The sequence below is a fragment of the Sciurus vulgaris genome (genome assembly GCF_902686455.1).
Source record: "Sciurus vulgaris genome assembly, chromosome: 3".
Classification (NCBI taxonomy): Eukaryota; Metazoa; Chordata; class Mammalia; order Rodentia; family Sciuridae; genus Sciurus; species Sciurus vulgaris.
The window spans coordinates 55,687,687-55,703,440 of record NC_136463.1 but is presented as its reverse complement, the minus strand read 5'-3'; the positions used below and the strand labels follow the sequence as shown (position 1 = coordinate 55,703,440).

General features: G+C 38.0%; 1 long non-coding RNA gene and 2 pseudogenes across 3 annotated transcripts in view; 2 read left to right on the top strand and 1 right to left on the bottom strand.

Annotated features, from left to right (window-relative positions):
* LOC306656245 overlaps window positions 1-15,754 on the bottom strand; it is a 528,984-nt gene that overhangs the window by 107,668 nt on the left and 405,562 nt on the right. The gene's annotated exons all lie outside the window — the stretch shown is intronic.
* LOC306656224 (polyunsaturated fatty acid lipoxygenase ALOX12-like) overlaps window positions 1-15,754 on the top strand; it is a 421,309-nt pseudogene that overhangs the window by 19,938 nt on the left and 385,617 nt on the right. The window lies entirely within an intron of this gene.
* On the top strand, window positions 160-3,659 carry LOC306657696 (phospholipid scramblase family member 5-like; annotated as a pseudogene). The gene is made up of 2 exons: window positions 160-279; window positions 3,075-3,659. The product of its transcript is annotated as a phospholipid scramblase family member 5-like (transcript).

Sequence of the window (15,754 nt, the reverse complement as noted above, 5' to 3'; positions counted from 1 at the left end):
GAACAATTGGGTGGGTGGAAGGGGCTGGAATTATCTACTTATAAGTTAATGGGTTCACTAATGTGTTAGCCTATTACCAGTTAGAAGAGGCTGACAAAAAACAGAAGGCTCTTGGTTCAGAGAAAAAGGATTTAATTATTTACAGAAAAGTAACGCCAAATGCTTCATGTTCACATCAGCTCCTCCTGCCTGCAAGTTCCCTGGGGTGACACAGATGGGCCTACAGGAGCTGTGTTACAGGAGAGGACCACTGAGTTTGAGGGCCTCACCACTTTTGCAGTAAGTAGCAGCAAGTTTGTTCTGTGTCTGGGAGAACATCCTCTCATCCTCAAGTTTCTTGCTGCAAATGTAACTCTTAGACACATTCTAAATAAAGTGGATACAGGACATTGCATTCCTGGCACAAGCAAGAAATGTGTTGATTTTGAAACTTGGGAAAAGGTGCCACGACCCATGCAGCATCAACAAAGGATCTTGAGTAGGGGTGACAGGAGATGGAGAAAAACACAGACAAAGAAGACATTTTTAAGCAAAGCTGAGGCCAAGTGGGACACTGCCCTTTGATGGAGGAACAGTGACCCCCAAACTAACTGCAAGTTTAATACATAGGGTCTTATAATCAGGAAGTTAAACTACAGGGGCATTGTAAATTGCTCAAGGTTTGTGAGTTATCAAGAGGCTTCTTTGTGCACTAAATAGTTACCAAGCTAGAAACATTTTTGCAGCTATCCTACTATTACAGTGCTAGAAACATCCTGCTATTATCCTGTTGCACCCAGGAAGCCTATTGTATTGGAATTTCTTATAACTGTTAGCATCAGAGCCCAAGTGAAGGCTGTTAACATCATCACCTTTTAGCAAGGAGCATTACCAAGGTTTGGCTTTTGCTAACTACACAGGATGAACTCTCCACACATCTCACTTTTTTATTTTTTAACTGCAACCAATGCATGTGTACTTGGAGGTGTTGCAACCGGGATGGGACTCATCCACTCTCCACAAAATAGTAATCCCAAAAGGCTACATATTGTAGGGTTCCTTTTATATAGCATTCCTGAAATGACAAAACATGAAAATGGAAAACAGGTTGGTGATTGCCAGGGCTTAAGGGGAGAACAAATTTACAATTGCCCTCCTAAAGGTTAGAAAGGAAGTTGGAGTGTGCAGTGAGTTTCAGAGATTTCAGGAAGGATAAAGAGAAAAGAAAGGACCTCAAGGGGGCATCAGTACACAGAAAGCTTTGTTTGCACAAACTTTGACAGGTTTGCTTTGGGGGAGAGGGGCAGCTGGGGAGGCTGTAATCCCTTACAGCATGAGACCTTTCAATGGTAACAGCGTGGACGTCATTCCCCAGATGGAGGGTCAGGGAACTTCCAGGGGAAAGGGGAATCAGAGGACGGGATTTAGGTCTCTGGGTGATGTCATTCATTAGAATAAGGGAGTGTGAGGGACAGAGAACTCAAGGCAGTAGCAGTTTGGGATCTTTTAGAGTCTTTAGGTTTATCTCATTCATGCTAATATACATTAGGTGAAGTTTCTAGGGATTTGCAAATTTGGCAGATTCCAAATGGCTAAATAAAGGGGGGGCTGTGTTTAAATACTTGGATGTATAAAAACTTGAGTTTAGCATGGTGGTAGAGAACTTGTGAGCATGATCTCAGCCTGCTGTGAAGATGTAAACATAAGACAAAAATGCAGGGAATATTTTGTCTTATTTATATAACAACTATTTGTTACATGTACACAATTTTCACATACACCTTTATAAATAAAATTTTACAGTATGCCTATAAAAGGGCATAAGAGGGATCTTTGAGATGATGGAAATCTTCTGTATCTGTATCTGTGTCAATATTAATATCCTGGTTGTAACAGTGTACTATAGCTCTGGAAGGTGTTGCCATTGGAAGAAACTAAGTAAAGGAAACAATCTCTCTATATTATTTCAACCTGTTAATTATTATTATCTAAAAATAAAGTTTTATTTTAAGAAACAATAACAACACACCCAACCTAACTCATGACTAGATTGATTCACTACATGCATGTGCACATGTGCCCATGGAAACTAATTGGTTAGCAGAAGAGAAGACACAAAAATCAACTGCTTACCTTAGTCACTACTGTACTACACATAGTCTCTTGCTTCCAATACCAAAGACAGGTCACATAAATAAAGAAGAAAAAACAATGAGTTCTCAAGGAACTAAACACGTAACAGATGTCTGAACTGTCAGGTAGGGAATTTAAAAATATCTATGACAAATATGCTGTGTAAAACATCAATAACATGCATGAGCAGATGGGAAACTTTAGCAGAGATGTGGAAAGAATAAGAAAGAGTCAAATAGCAATACTTAGAAATAGAGAAGACGTTAATAGAAATAAAGATTGCCTTTAAAATTAGCTCAACAGTAGATGATGACTGAGGAAAAAAAATCAGTGAACTTGAAGGTAGGTTAATAGGATTAACCCAAACTAAAACATAAAAAAATAAGAACTCGAGATGATAGTGCATAATTATAACCCCCAGTGACTCAGGAGGTTGAAACAGAAGATCACAAGTTCAAGGCCAGACTTAACAAATTATCAAGATCCTGTATCATAAAATAAAAAAATCTGAGGATGTAGTTCAGTTGTAGAGTTTTCCTGCATTCAATCCCTAGTATGAAGGAAGAGAAGGGTAGAAGGGAAAGAAGAAAATGAAAGACAGAAAGAGAGAGAAAGGAAGAGAAAGAGAGAGAGAGAGAGAGAGAGAGAGAGAGAGAGAGAGAGGAAGGAGAAGGAGGAGGAGTTGGAGGGGGAGGAGGAGGAGGAGAAAAGAGAAAGGGAAGGGAGACAGGAAGAAGCAAACAAGTAAACAAATAAGGGAAAGAAAAATAAAGCAATGCATCCAAGGTCTGTGTGACAATATCAAATGGTGTAACATATTTGTAATTAGAATCCTATAGGAAAACAGAAAATAAAGCAGAAAAAAAATTTTTTGACTGAGAATTTCCCAAGAAGTTTAGAGATCACCAAGCAGGATACATACCAAAGAACACACACCAAGATACGCTGTAATTAAATATCAGGAAACCAAAGTAAATCTTATTACAGGGGATAAGTCAGAACTGCTGATTATATACCTGCAAGTGGAGGTTCTGGAATGATACTTGGCACTGAGATCTCCAAAAATATAAGATTAAAACTAGCTTGGGACAAGTAATTTACTTGTCTTTTGGTCAGTGAAAGAAAGCATCTGCTTTAATCATACTTTCTATTCCACTCTGCAATTCCTCACTATGAGAATCACAGAAAAGTCAAGAGGTGATTACAGTAAACATCCCCTTGATGTGTAACAGCTGCTCATGCCCTTGCTACCTGCAAGACTTAGAAATCCAAACATATAGTTGATTATGTTACTCAGAAATAAAATCCTTTCAACTCAAATTCACAATACAAACTGCAAAGCAAGAAGATGCATTGAAAATAGTTCATCATTGTGCAACATGTGACTGTTTTGGAGATGTGGATTTTGAAGTGAAAACCACTAATGTAAAGCTTACAATTGGTAAGGTTTTGAAATACTGGTCAGGATTTGTAAATAATATCTTCACAAATGCTGACACTTTGGAATACACATTCCTGCAGACCTAGATGTGACAAAGAAAAAATAATTGGTGCTTTTTTCTCTTTGATTTTATGATCTTCGAACATTTCCTTACTGGATTATAATAAGCAAGATGGTGAAAACAATAAAATATGCAGAGTATATTTCAGTATCCTTTGGGTCCTGAATACATATCTGAATTGTACTTTTCTTTTGTATAATGAAATATTAATTATTATATTTATTAAAATATAATTAAATGAGGCAAAAAAGAAAGTCTTTCTAATAGAGGAGATAATGGTGAAGACAGTATCTCAGAGCTGGAAGACAAAGTGTTTGGCCTTAAACATTCAGACAGTATTAAAGAAAAGAAAATAAGTTACCATGATCAGACAACACAAAAACTCTGGGACAACAATAAGAGACCAAATTTAAGAATCATTGGAAATAAAGAGCTTTATGAGATGCAGGCTAATGACACGGATAATTTCTTCAGGTAAATAATAATAGGAAACTTCTTGAATCTTGAGAATGAGATGGACAGGATGTATCCAGAACCCCAAACAGACAAGATCAAAAAGATCCTCTCAATTATACATTAAAATTAAAATGTCTAATATACAGAACAGAAGTATGACATTTAAAAATGCTCAAGACAAAAATGTCATGTCATATTTAGAGAAAATCAATCAGAATTTCTTCCTATTTCTTAGCACAAACTTTTAAATATAGGACAACTGTTTTTCAAATCCTGAAAGAAAATAATTGTCAACCAAGATTTCTGTGTCCAGCAAAACTATCCTTCAGAATCTATGAACAAAAACATCCCAAGAGAAGCAGAAACTAAAATAATTTGTCTGTACTGCAGAAAATATTTGAAAAAATACTTTATAGAGAGGAAATAAAAAAGAAACACCAGAGCCTACAAATAGACTACTTGGAATAGTAGACAAATGAGAAACAGGATGAAATTAAACTTTAGAAATAAATCAAAATGACAGAAATTAATAAATATCTCTATAATAATGTTGAAAGTACATGGCCTCAACTCTTTAATTAAATGGCACAGATTGGTAAAATAGAATAAAAAACAAGACACAACTATATGTTGTTTGTAAGATACTTGCCTTGCAGACAAGGACAGTCACAGACTAAAAGTGAAAGGATGAAAATTATTGTACCATGTGAATGGAGCCTGAAAACAAGCAGAAATAGCTACTCTCATATTCAACAAAGTTGACTTCAAGCCAAATTTAATCAGAAGAAGCAAAGAAGTCACTTCATACTGGTAAAGGGAACAGTCTAACAAGAAGATATAATGATAGCAAATATTTATGTACCAAATGCTGGTGTACCTAATTACATAGAACAGACACTACTTGAATTAAAGACTTAGAGAGAGCCCAGTACAATAATACTGAATGATTCCAACACACCTCTCTCACTAATATATATGTCATCCAGACATAAACTCAGTAAAACTCTTTGTATCTACAAAATAATACATTATAAATAAGTTGGACTTTACAGCTATCTATAGAATATTTCATACAACAAGGGCAAAGCACACCTAATTTTCAGCAGCTTAGGAAACTTTCTTCAATATATACCAAATTTTAGTGCACAAGAAAATGCTTAGAAAATACAAAAAATACAATTCCTTGCATCTTGTCTGATCATAATAGAATGAAATTAGAAATCAACACCAAAACTCCTATGTAAACACACATAGATTGAATAACATACTTTTGAAGGATGAATGGGTGGTAGAAGAAATCAGGAGAAAAATTTAAAAATTAAGTAATAATACAATATTCCAGAACCTCTAGGACATTATGAAGGTGGTTCTAAGAAGAAAGTTAATAGCTATAAGTGATTCCATATGAACATCTGAAAGATCCCATATGAACAAACTAATGATGCAACTCAGGCCCTTGAAAAAAAATATAAGGGAAAATTTACAAAATCAGTAGAAGGAAGGAAATAATATCAGAGTCAAAACCAAAATTGAGAATTAAAACAAATTACAAAGGTTCAATAAAACAAGAGATGGTTTTTTGAATAGATAAACAAAATTGATAGATCCTTAACCAAGTTAATGAAAATAAATAGTGAAAAGACCCAAATTAATAAAATTAGAAGTGAAAAAGGAGAAATAACCACAAATATCACTGAAATCCAGAAAATCACTAGGGACTCTTTTGAAAAATTTTACTCCAATAAATTGGAAAACCTAGAAGAAATGAACATATTTTTAGACCCAGATGAGCTGCCAAAATTGAATCCAGAGGACATAGAAAACCTAAGCATACCAGTAACTATCAATGAGATACAAGCAGTCATAGGAAGCCTTCCAACAAGAAAAAGCCCAGGACCAGATGGATTCTCAGCTGAATTCTACCAGATCTTTATTTTGGGGTGGGGGGACTGTTCTGCCTTTTAAAATTTTTACATTGTGTTTTCAATGAGGAAATATATTGTCTGTTTACAAAATAGCTCTTGAAAATTTTAAGGTGTACAGGTACTATAAAACAAAGCAAACTGCAATCATGAGACACTACATACATCATGCAAAAGCAAAAGTCTGATCTCCAGGTTATGAAATAAGAATTAAAAGTTACTACACAGAAAAGGTCCTAGTTTCCAGCATGGCAAAACTTGGATCAGTTACATGAAATATTTAATAAACTGAAATTTCCTCCAATGTGTACATAACATGATGAGAACAAACTTGTGCCTGGAAATCTCAATCTAAATCTGAAGCTGCACAAAATACATGGATTCCTTGTACACTTCACCTGCTAGTTGACCATGATTTTTTCCTTAGGTGGTGGGAGGAAGGGAAAGTAACTATGTAGAACAAAAAATTGAAATGTAAACATATTGTATACTAGATATTATAAAGTCATGGTGAAAAGAAAGTCTCAATTAATGCATAGCCTAAAGGTGGAAAGAAAACACTCTGACTTTGGAAAATGAATTTAGAAGGATAGGGGAAGAATTTAAGTAACTGCAATTTAGCAAGAAAAATGCACAGATGACAGAATGGAACACAAGAGAGGATTCATAGAACACACTCAACAGAAGAATCTCAGGTTTGCTTTGTCCTGCAAACAGAGAGACAACATGTATCCCATTTGTTTACAATAAAAAAAAAATACTATGAAGAAAAAAAAAAAAAGAATGTTAACTTTAAAATAAAAATTTTCAATATGAAAAAAAAAAAAAGAAACAATAAGTTTGCTAACATCCGGCATCCCTTATATTTCAAAAAGATGAATGTGTTGCTGCTCAATTATGAAAAATTATTTTCTTTAAGGTAAGTTAATAATCTTTGGTTTTGTTTTCATTTTTTCTTTACTTTTTTAGTGTTTCATAATAGTATGCATAACATTAAGATTTATTTTGACATAATTATAAATGCATGGAGTATAGTTTGCTCCAATTAAGTAGATAGTATTTTCACTTACCGTTCCAATTTTGTCTCACTTTCTCTACTCTACTGATCTATTTACTTAAATTTTTAAAAATTAGTGTACTATGGATATACATAAATGTGAAGTTCACTGTAGTATATTCATAAATGTACATTCGAAAGTTAGGTTGAATTCATAACAATGTTTCTCCTTTATACCCTCCCTCCACCCTCTCCCTCAATCCCCTTCTTATACTCCCCTGATCTTTCTTTTATTTTGATGGAATTTCCCCATCTCTTTTCTCTCTCATTCTCCCATAACTTTTTACTAGCTTGCCCATATCAGAGAAAACATTTGCCTCTTGACTTTCTGAGCCTGACTTATTTTACTTAGCATTATAGTCTCCAGTTCCATCCATTTGCCAGCAAATGACATAATTCCATTGTTTATCATGGTTGAATAAAACTCCATTGTGTATATATGCTATTTATTTAGTTTCATTTTATAGACTGTCTATTGTGAATTGTGCTGCTGCAAATATTGATGTGGCTGTGTCCCTATAGTATGCTGACTTAGATTTTTTGAATATATACAGAGTTTCTCATCTTTTGATAGAATGAAACAAAATAAAAAAGGAGTATAAAGATGACTAACCAGATGCCAAGTACTTGCTAAAAGTGATTTTCTTTTTTTTTTTTTTTTTTTTTGGATTAATGATTTTTTAATAGTCCCTTAATCTTTGAAGTTCTTTTTTTTATTGTAAACAAATGGGATACATGTTGTTTCTCTGTTTGTACATGGCGTAAAGGCATACCATTTGTGTAATCATAAATTTACATAGAGTAATGCTGTTTGATTCATTCTGTTATTTTTTCCCTTCCCCCCACCCCTCCCACCCCTCTTTACCCTCTATACAGTGCTTCCTTCCTCCATACTTGACCCCCTCCCTATCCCTAACTCTAGCCCTAACACTAACCCTTCCCTCCCCCCCATTATGTGTCATCCTCCACTTACTAGCGATATCATTCATCCTTTGGCTTTTTGAGATTGGCTTATCTCACATAGCATGATATTCTCCAATTTCATCCATTTGCCTGCAAATCCCATAATTTTATCATTCTTTATGGCTGAGTAATAATCCATTATATATATATACCACAGTTTCTTTATCCACTCATCAATGAAGGGCATCTAGGTTGGTTCCACAGTCTGGCTATTGTGAATTGAGCAGCTATGAACATTGATGTCGCTGTATCTCTGTAGTATGCTGATTTTAAGTCCTTTGGGTATAGGCCAAGGAGTGGGATAGCTGGGTCAAATGGAGGGTCCATTCCAAGTTTTCTAAGGAATCTCCACACTGCTTTCCAGAGTGGCTGCACTAATTTGCAGCCCCACCAGCTATGTATGAGTGTACCTTCCTCCCCACATCCTCGCCAACACCTGTTGTTGCTCGTATTCTTGATAATCGCTATTCTAATTGGGGTGAGATGGAATCTTAGGGTGGTTTTGATTTGCATTTCTCTTATTACTAGAGATGTTGAACAGTTTTCCATATGTTTGTTGATTGCTTGTAGATCTTCTTCTGTGAAGTGTCTATTCATTTCCTTAGCCCATTTGTCCACTGGATTTTTTGAATTCTTGGAGTAGAGTTTTTTGAGTTCTTTATAGATTCTGGAGATTAGTACTGATCTGAAGTATGATTGGCAAAGATATTCTCCCACTCTGTAGGCTCTTTCTTGGCATTGTTGATAGTTTCCTTTGCTGAGAGAAAGCTTTTTAGTTTGAATCTATCCCAGTGGTTGATTCTAGCTTTTATTTCTTGTGCTATGGGAGTCCTGTTAAGGAAGTCTGATCCTAGACCAACAAGGTGAAGATTTGGACCTACTTTTTCTTCTATAATCTGCAGGGTCTCTGGTCTGATTCCGAGGTCCTTAATCCATTTTGAGTTTAGTTTCGTGCATGGTGAGAGATATGGATTTAGTTTCATTCTGTTGCATATGGATTTCCAATTCTCCCAGCACCATTTGTTGAAGAGGCTATCTTTTCTCCATTGCATATTTTTGGCCCCTTTGTCTAGTATGAGAAAATTGTATTTATTTGGGTTTATGTCCGTGTCCTCTATTCTGTACCATTGATCTACCTTTCTATTTTGGTACCAGTACCATGCCGTTTTGTTAGCATTGCTTTGTAGTAGAGTTGAAGATCTGGTATTGCAATACCCCCTGTTTCACTCTTCCTGCTAAGGATTGCTTTAGCTATTCTGGGTTTCGTATTCTTCAAGATGAATTTCATAATTGCTTGCTCTATTTCTGTAAGGTATGTCATTGGGATTTTAATTGGAATTGCATTGAATTTGTATAGCACTTTAGGTAGTATGGCCATTTTGACAATATTAATTCTTCCTATCCAAGAACATGGAAGATCTTTCCATCTTCTAAGGTGTTCTTTAATTTCTTTCTTTAGTGTTGTATAGTCCTCATTGTAGAGGTCTTTCACCTCTTTTGTGAGATTGATTCCCAAGTATTTTATTTTTTTCAAGGCTATTGTGAATGGGGTAGTTTTCCTAATTTCTCTTTCTGAAGATTCATCACTTATGTATAAAAATGCATTGGATTTATGGGCATTGATCTTGTAACCTGCTACTTTACTAAATTCACTTATGAGTTCTAAGAGTTTTCTGGTGGAATTTCCAGGTTCCTCTAAATATATAATCATGTCATCAGCGAACAGGGATAGTTTGAGTTCTTCTTTTCCAATTTGTATCCCTTTAATTTCTTTGGTTTGTCTAATTGCTCTGGCTAGAGTCTCAAGAACGATGTTAAATAGAAGTGGTGAAAGAGGGCATCCCTGCCTTGTTCCAGTTTTTAGGGGGAATGCTTTCAGTTTTTCAACATTTAGAATCATATTAGCCATGGGCTTAGCATAAATGGCCTTTACAATGTTAAGGAATGTTCCCACTATCCCTATTTTTTCTAGTGTTTTGAGCATGAAGGGGTGCTGTATTTTATCAAATGCTTTTTCTGCATCTATTGAAATAATCATGTGATTCTTGACTTTAAGTCTATTAATATGGTGAATTACGTTTATTGATTTCCTGATGTTGAACCAACCTTGCATCCCTGGGATGAAACCCACTTGATCATGGTGCACTATCTTTTTAATATGTTTTTGTATGCGATTTGCTAAAATTTTGTTGAGAATTTTTGCGTCTATGTTCATTAAGGATATTGGTCTGAAATTTTCTTTCCTTGATGAGTCTCTGTCTGGTTTAGGTATCAGTGTGATATTGGCTTCATAGAATGAGTTTGGGAGGGTTCCCTCCTCTTCTATTTTATGGAATACTTTGAGAAGTATTGGAATGAGTTCCTCTTTAAAGATTTTGAAGAACTCGGCTGAGAACCCATCTGGTCCCGGACTTTTCTTTGTTGGTGGGCTTTCGATTACTTCTTCTATTTCAGTACTTGAAATTGGTCTATTTAAATTCTTTATGTGCTCCTCGTTCAGCTTAGGCAATTCATATGTCTCTAGAAACCTGTTGATGTCTTCGAAATTTTCTATTTTGTTGGAGTATATATTTTCAAAATAGCTTCTAATTATGTTTTGTATTTCAATCCTGTCTGTTGTGATATTTCCTTGTTCATTCCGAATTTTAGTGATTTGGGTTTTCTCTCATCTTCTCTTTGTTAGTGTGGCTAAAGGTTTATCAATTTTGTTTATTTTTTCGAAGAATCAACTATTTATTTTGTCAATTTTTTGTATTGTTTCTTTTGTTTCAATTTCATTGAATTCAGCTCTGAGTTTAACTATTTCCTGTCTTCTACTACTTTTGGTGCTGTTCTTTCCTTCTTTTTCTAGGGCTTTGAGCTGTAGTGTTAGGTCGTTTATTTGTTGAGTTTTACTTCTTTTATTAAATGCGCTCCATGAAATAAATTTCCCTCCAAGTAATGCTTTCATAGTGTCCCAGAGATTTTGATATGACGTTTCTTTGTTCTCATTTACCTCTAAGAATTTTTTAATTTCCTTCCTAATATCTTCTGTTATCCATTCATCATATAATAGAATATTGTTTAATCACCAGATATTGGAATAGTTTCTTTGTTTTACTCTTTCATTTGTTTCTAACTTCAATCCACTATGATCTGATAGAATATATGGTAGGGTCTCTATCTTCTTGTATTTGATAACATTAGCTTTGTGGTATAATATATGGTCTATTTTAGAGAAGGATCCATGTGCTGCTGAGAAGAAAATGTATTCGCTCTTGTTTGGATGGTACATTCTATAAATGTCCGTTAAGTCTAAATTATTGATTGTGTTATTGAGATCTATGGTTTCTTTGTTCAATATTTGTCTGGAAGATCTGTCCAGTGGTGAGAGAGGCGTGTTAAAATCACCTAGTATTATTGTGTTATGGTCTATTTGGTTTGTGAAATTGAGAAGGATTTGTTTGACATACATGGATGAGCCACTGTTTGGGACATAGATGTTTATGATTGTTATATCTTGCTGATTTATGCTTCCCTTGCAGTATGAAATGACATTCTTTATCCCTTCTGACTAACTTTGGCTTGAAGTACACATTATCGGAAATGAGGATGGATACTCCAGCTTTTTTTGCTGAGTCCATGTGCATGGTATGTTTTTCCCCATCCTTTCACCTTTAGTCTATGGGTATCTTTTTCTATGAGGTGAATCTCTTGCAGGCAACATATTGTTGGATCTTTCTTTTTAATCCAGTCTGCCAGATTATGTCTTTTGATTGATGAATTCAGGCCATTAACATTCACGGTTATTATTGAGATATGATTTGGTTTCCCAGTCATTTGGTTCATTTTTTAAATTTTATTTATTTATTTGTTTGATACAACTTGTTTCCTCCTTTATTTGACAATTCCTTTAGGATAATTCCTCCCTTTGCTGATTTGCTTCTTTGTTTTTCATCTCTTCCTCATGGAATATTTTGCTGAGAATGTTCTGTAGTGCTGGCTTTCTTTATGTAAATTCTTTAGGCTTTTGTTTATCATGGAAGGATTTTATTTCATCGTCAAACTTGAAGGTAAGTTTTGCTGGGTATAAGATTCTTGGTTGGCATCCATTTTCTTTCAGGGCTTGAAAAATGTTGTTCCAGGCCCTTCTAGCTTTTAGGGTGTGGATTGAAAAATCCGCTGATATCCGTATTGGTTTCCCCCTGAATGTAATTTGGTTCTTTTCTCTCACAGCCTTTAAAATTCTGTCTTTATTTTGTAAGTTAGGTATTTTCATTATAATGTGCCTTGGTGTGGGTCTGTTGTAATTTTGTGTATTTGGAGTCCTATAAGCCTCTTGAACTTGATTTTCCATTTGATTCTTCAGATTTCTGAAATTTTCTGATATTTTTTCATTGAATAGATTGTTCATTCCTTTGGTTTGTTTCTCTAAGCCTTCCTCAATCCCAATAATTCTTAAATTTGTCCTTTTCATGATAGCCCATAGTTCTTGTAGATTCTGTTCATGATTTCTTACCATCTTCTCTGTTTGTTCAACTTTGTTTTCAAGGTTAAATATTTTGTCTTCAATGTCTGAGGTTCTGTCTTCCAGGTGTTCTATCCTATTGGATATGCTTTCTATGGAGTTCTTAATTTGGTTTATTGTTTCCTTCATGTCAAGGATTTCTGTTTGGTTTTTTTTCAATATCTCTAACTCTTTATTGAAATGATCTTTTGCTTCCTGTATTTGCTCTTTTAATTGTCGATTGGTGCGATCATTCAATGCTTGCACTTGCTCTTTCATCTCTTCATTCAGTGTGTGCATTTGCTCTTTCATAATATCGTTTGTTTCCCTGATCATTTTAATTATGTACATTCTGAACTCCTTTTCTGTCTTTTCTTCTGCCATACTGTCATTGTGTTTTATCGCTGTAACATCTAGATTTGTTTGCAGCATTTTCTTTCCTTGTTTTCTCATATTGTTCAGGTATCAGTGGACCGCTGAGATATTGTAGATTTCCTCTATTGACTTACAATGTCCCTGAAGATTTCTATGTATATCCCCTCTTAGTCTTCAGTAGGCTGAAGTCTTGGAAGAAGTTGATAATGCGGTGATCCACAAGGAAGCTGCCTCTCTAGGAGTGGTGGCCTTCGGGTGGGGTATATTCCCTGCTAGTGGGCAGAGGTGCCTCCACTTGTTGACCAATGGTCATCCAAAGGGGAACTAGGCTGCGGGCTGAGGCAAGGCCTGTTTGGGCCTGAGTCTCTGGTTTTACCATCCTTGTGGGGAAACCTCACCCGGCAGGGAAGACTCACCCAGTGGGGAGGTCTCGCTGGTCAGTTCCTTCCTAGAGGTTCCCCTCAATTTACAGCTACCACCTGGGCTGGGCTGCCTTCCTCTGCAATGTTTCCAGGGGCCCAGCCCTACCTCCTGGGCCTGGGAGCCTCACCCTTCGCAGATGAATCTCCTTAGGCTGCCCCTCCTTAGATAATCTGCCTGCAGCCCTGGAACCTTCGCTCCACCCCTAAGCGTGTCTCTGTGCTGCTCTTCCACCACGAAGCCTCCTAGATCCTGGGACCCTGCTCTACACCTAATTGCCTGGCTATGGGGCCTCTCCTCTGAGCAGCTACCTGGGGCCCTGTACAATCGCTCTGAGTCCCAGAGACCCGCCACACACATCTTCCTCCAGACAGCTGCCCAGTATTCTGGTGCGGTCACTAGGAGTCCAAGCAACTCACTGCGTGCCTCCTCCCACCAACCACCCGTAGCCCTGGGCAATCAATCACTCCGAGTCGAAATGACCATCCCCGTTCCTCCTCCTCCTCCAGGTAATCCCCCGGATGTTCAGGATGGTCGCTCTGAGTGGCTCTGAATCCACGTGACCGGCTGCACGGGTCCTCTGGGAAACCGCCCGGAGCTCTGGTGCGGCCACTCAAGACCAAGCGACCCACCATGCTTCTCCTCCAGGCAGCCACCCTGTGTTCAGGAGCAGTTGCTTTAAGTCCAAACAACTCGACACTCGCCTTCTCCTCTGAGCAGCCGCCTGGAGCTCTAATGCAGTCACTGTGAGTCCAAACGACCCGCCGCGCTCCTCCTCCTCCTCCTACTCCTCCGGTCAGGCCCTGGTGTTCAGAAGTGGTCTGAGTCCAAACAGCTCACCACACAGCCCCTCCTCTGGCAACCGCCTGTAGCTCTGGTGCAGTCACTCCGAATCCAAGTGGCCACACTCCTCCTCCTCCTCCTCCTCAGGGCAGGCCCCAGTGTTCTGAGTCCACACAGCTCTCCTTGCCACTCCTCCCCTGGGCAGCCACCGGAGCCCCAGTGGTTGCTCCGAGTCCCAGCGCTGTGCTGAGCAGCCTCCTCTACAACGATCCCAGTTGTCTGAGTTCACTGCTCCAGTGGGGGGAGCGGTTTCTCACCAGGCAGCTCTACTTCACAAAGTTCCCTGCGTTCCAGGACTACAGTCCCATCTGGGATGCCTCCCCAGCGGGATAGACTCACCTGGCTGCTTTGAGTTGGTCCCACGTCTCTCAATATCTCCTCTTTTGAATCCTGAGTCCTAGAGCAACATGAAATGCAGCCACCCTCTAGGCCGCCATCTTGAAAACCCCTCAATCCCTAGTCATTTTTAGCACCAAAAGAAAATCCTGACAAGGAAGATTTTAGCACAGTGTGGGTGATTGAATTACTTTTTTAGAAGTCAGCCAGCAAATATATTTCTTTGAGCTTACTGAAATTCTGTATTCTTTTGCATCCAATCTGTTGTCTTCAATGCAAATTTTAAAAACTTTTTGAGTTTCCCATTTTTTCTTTTCTTTCTTCAGCTTGTATGCATGAAGAGGGGCTTATTTCACAAAAAAACAAAATGCCCATATATTCTTAAGTCATGATGAGAAACTAGTAACCTTGTAGGTATGTGGCATAGAACACTAAACATTCATCCTGTGGCTAAAATTTTAAGGTGACTACAAGAAATGCCTTTGAAATATGACATCTATCTTGGATGATGAGTTGATCTCTAAATAAGACAAATTTTGTACACTCCACAGAACTCTCCTATTCTTGTTGATAGTAAATTGATTTTTGATATTAAACATGTGGGCAAAAAGGCATTTTTGTCAATATTTTTCATTAATTTTTATTTTAACAGGTTTTTCAAAATTTGTCAGTAAATTTGACATATATAACCATTTTGAAAATCACTTTTGAGGGCTTCAAGATGGCGGCCTAGAGGGTGGCTGCATTTCATGTTGCTCCAGGAATCAGGATTCAAAAGAGGAGATATTGAGACACTTGGGACCAACTCAAAGCAGCCGGGTGACTCTCACCCATTGGGAAGGCGACCCGGATGGGATGGTGGTCCCGGAATGCAGGGAACTTTGTGAAGTAGAGCTGCCGGCGAGACGCCCCTCCCCCCACTGGAGCATTGAACGCGGACAACTGGGAGCGCCGTAAAGGAGGCCGCTCCGCACAGCGCTGGGACTCGGAGCAACCACTGGGGCTCCGGCGGCTGCCCATGGGAGGAGTGGCGAGGAGAGCTGTGTGGACTCAGAACACCAGGGCCTGCCCTGAGGAGGAGGAGGAGGAACGTGGCCGCTTGGATTTGGAGTGACTGCACCAGAGCTACAGGCGGTTGCCAGAGGAGAAGCTGCGCGGCGAGCTGTTTGGACTCAGAACGACTGCTTCTGAACCCCAGGGCCTGCCCTGAGGATGAAGAGGAGGAAGAGGAGCGCGGCCACTTGGATTCGGAGTGACTACACCAGAGCTACAGGGAGTTGCC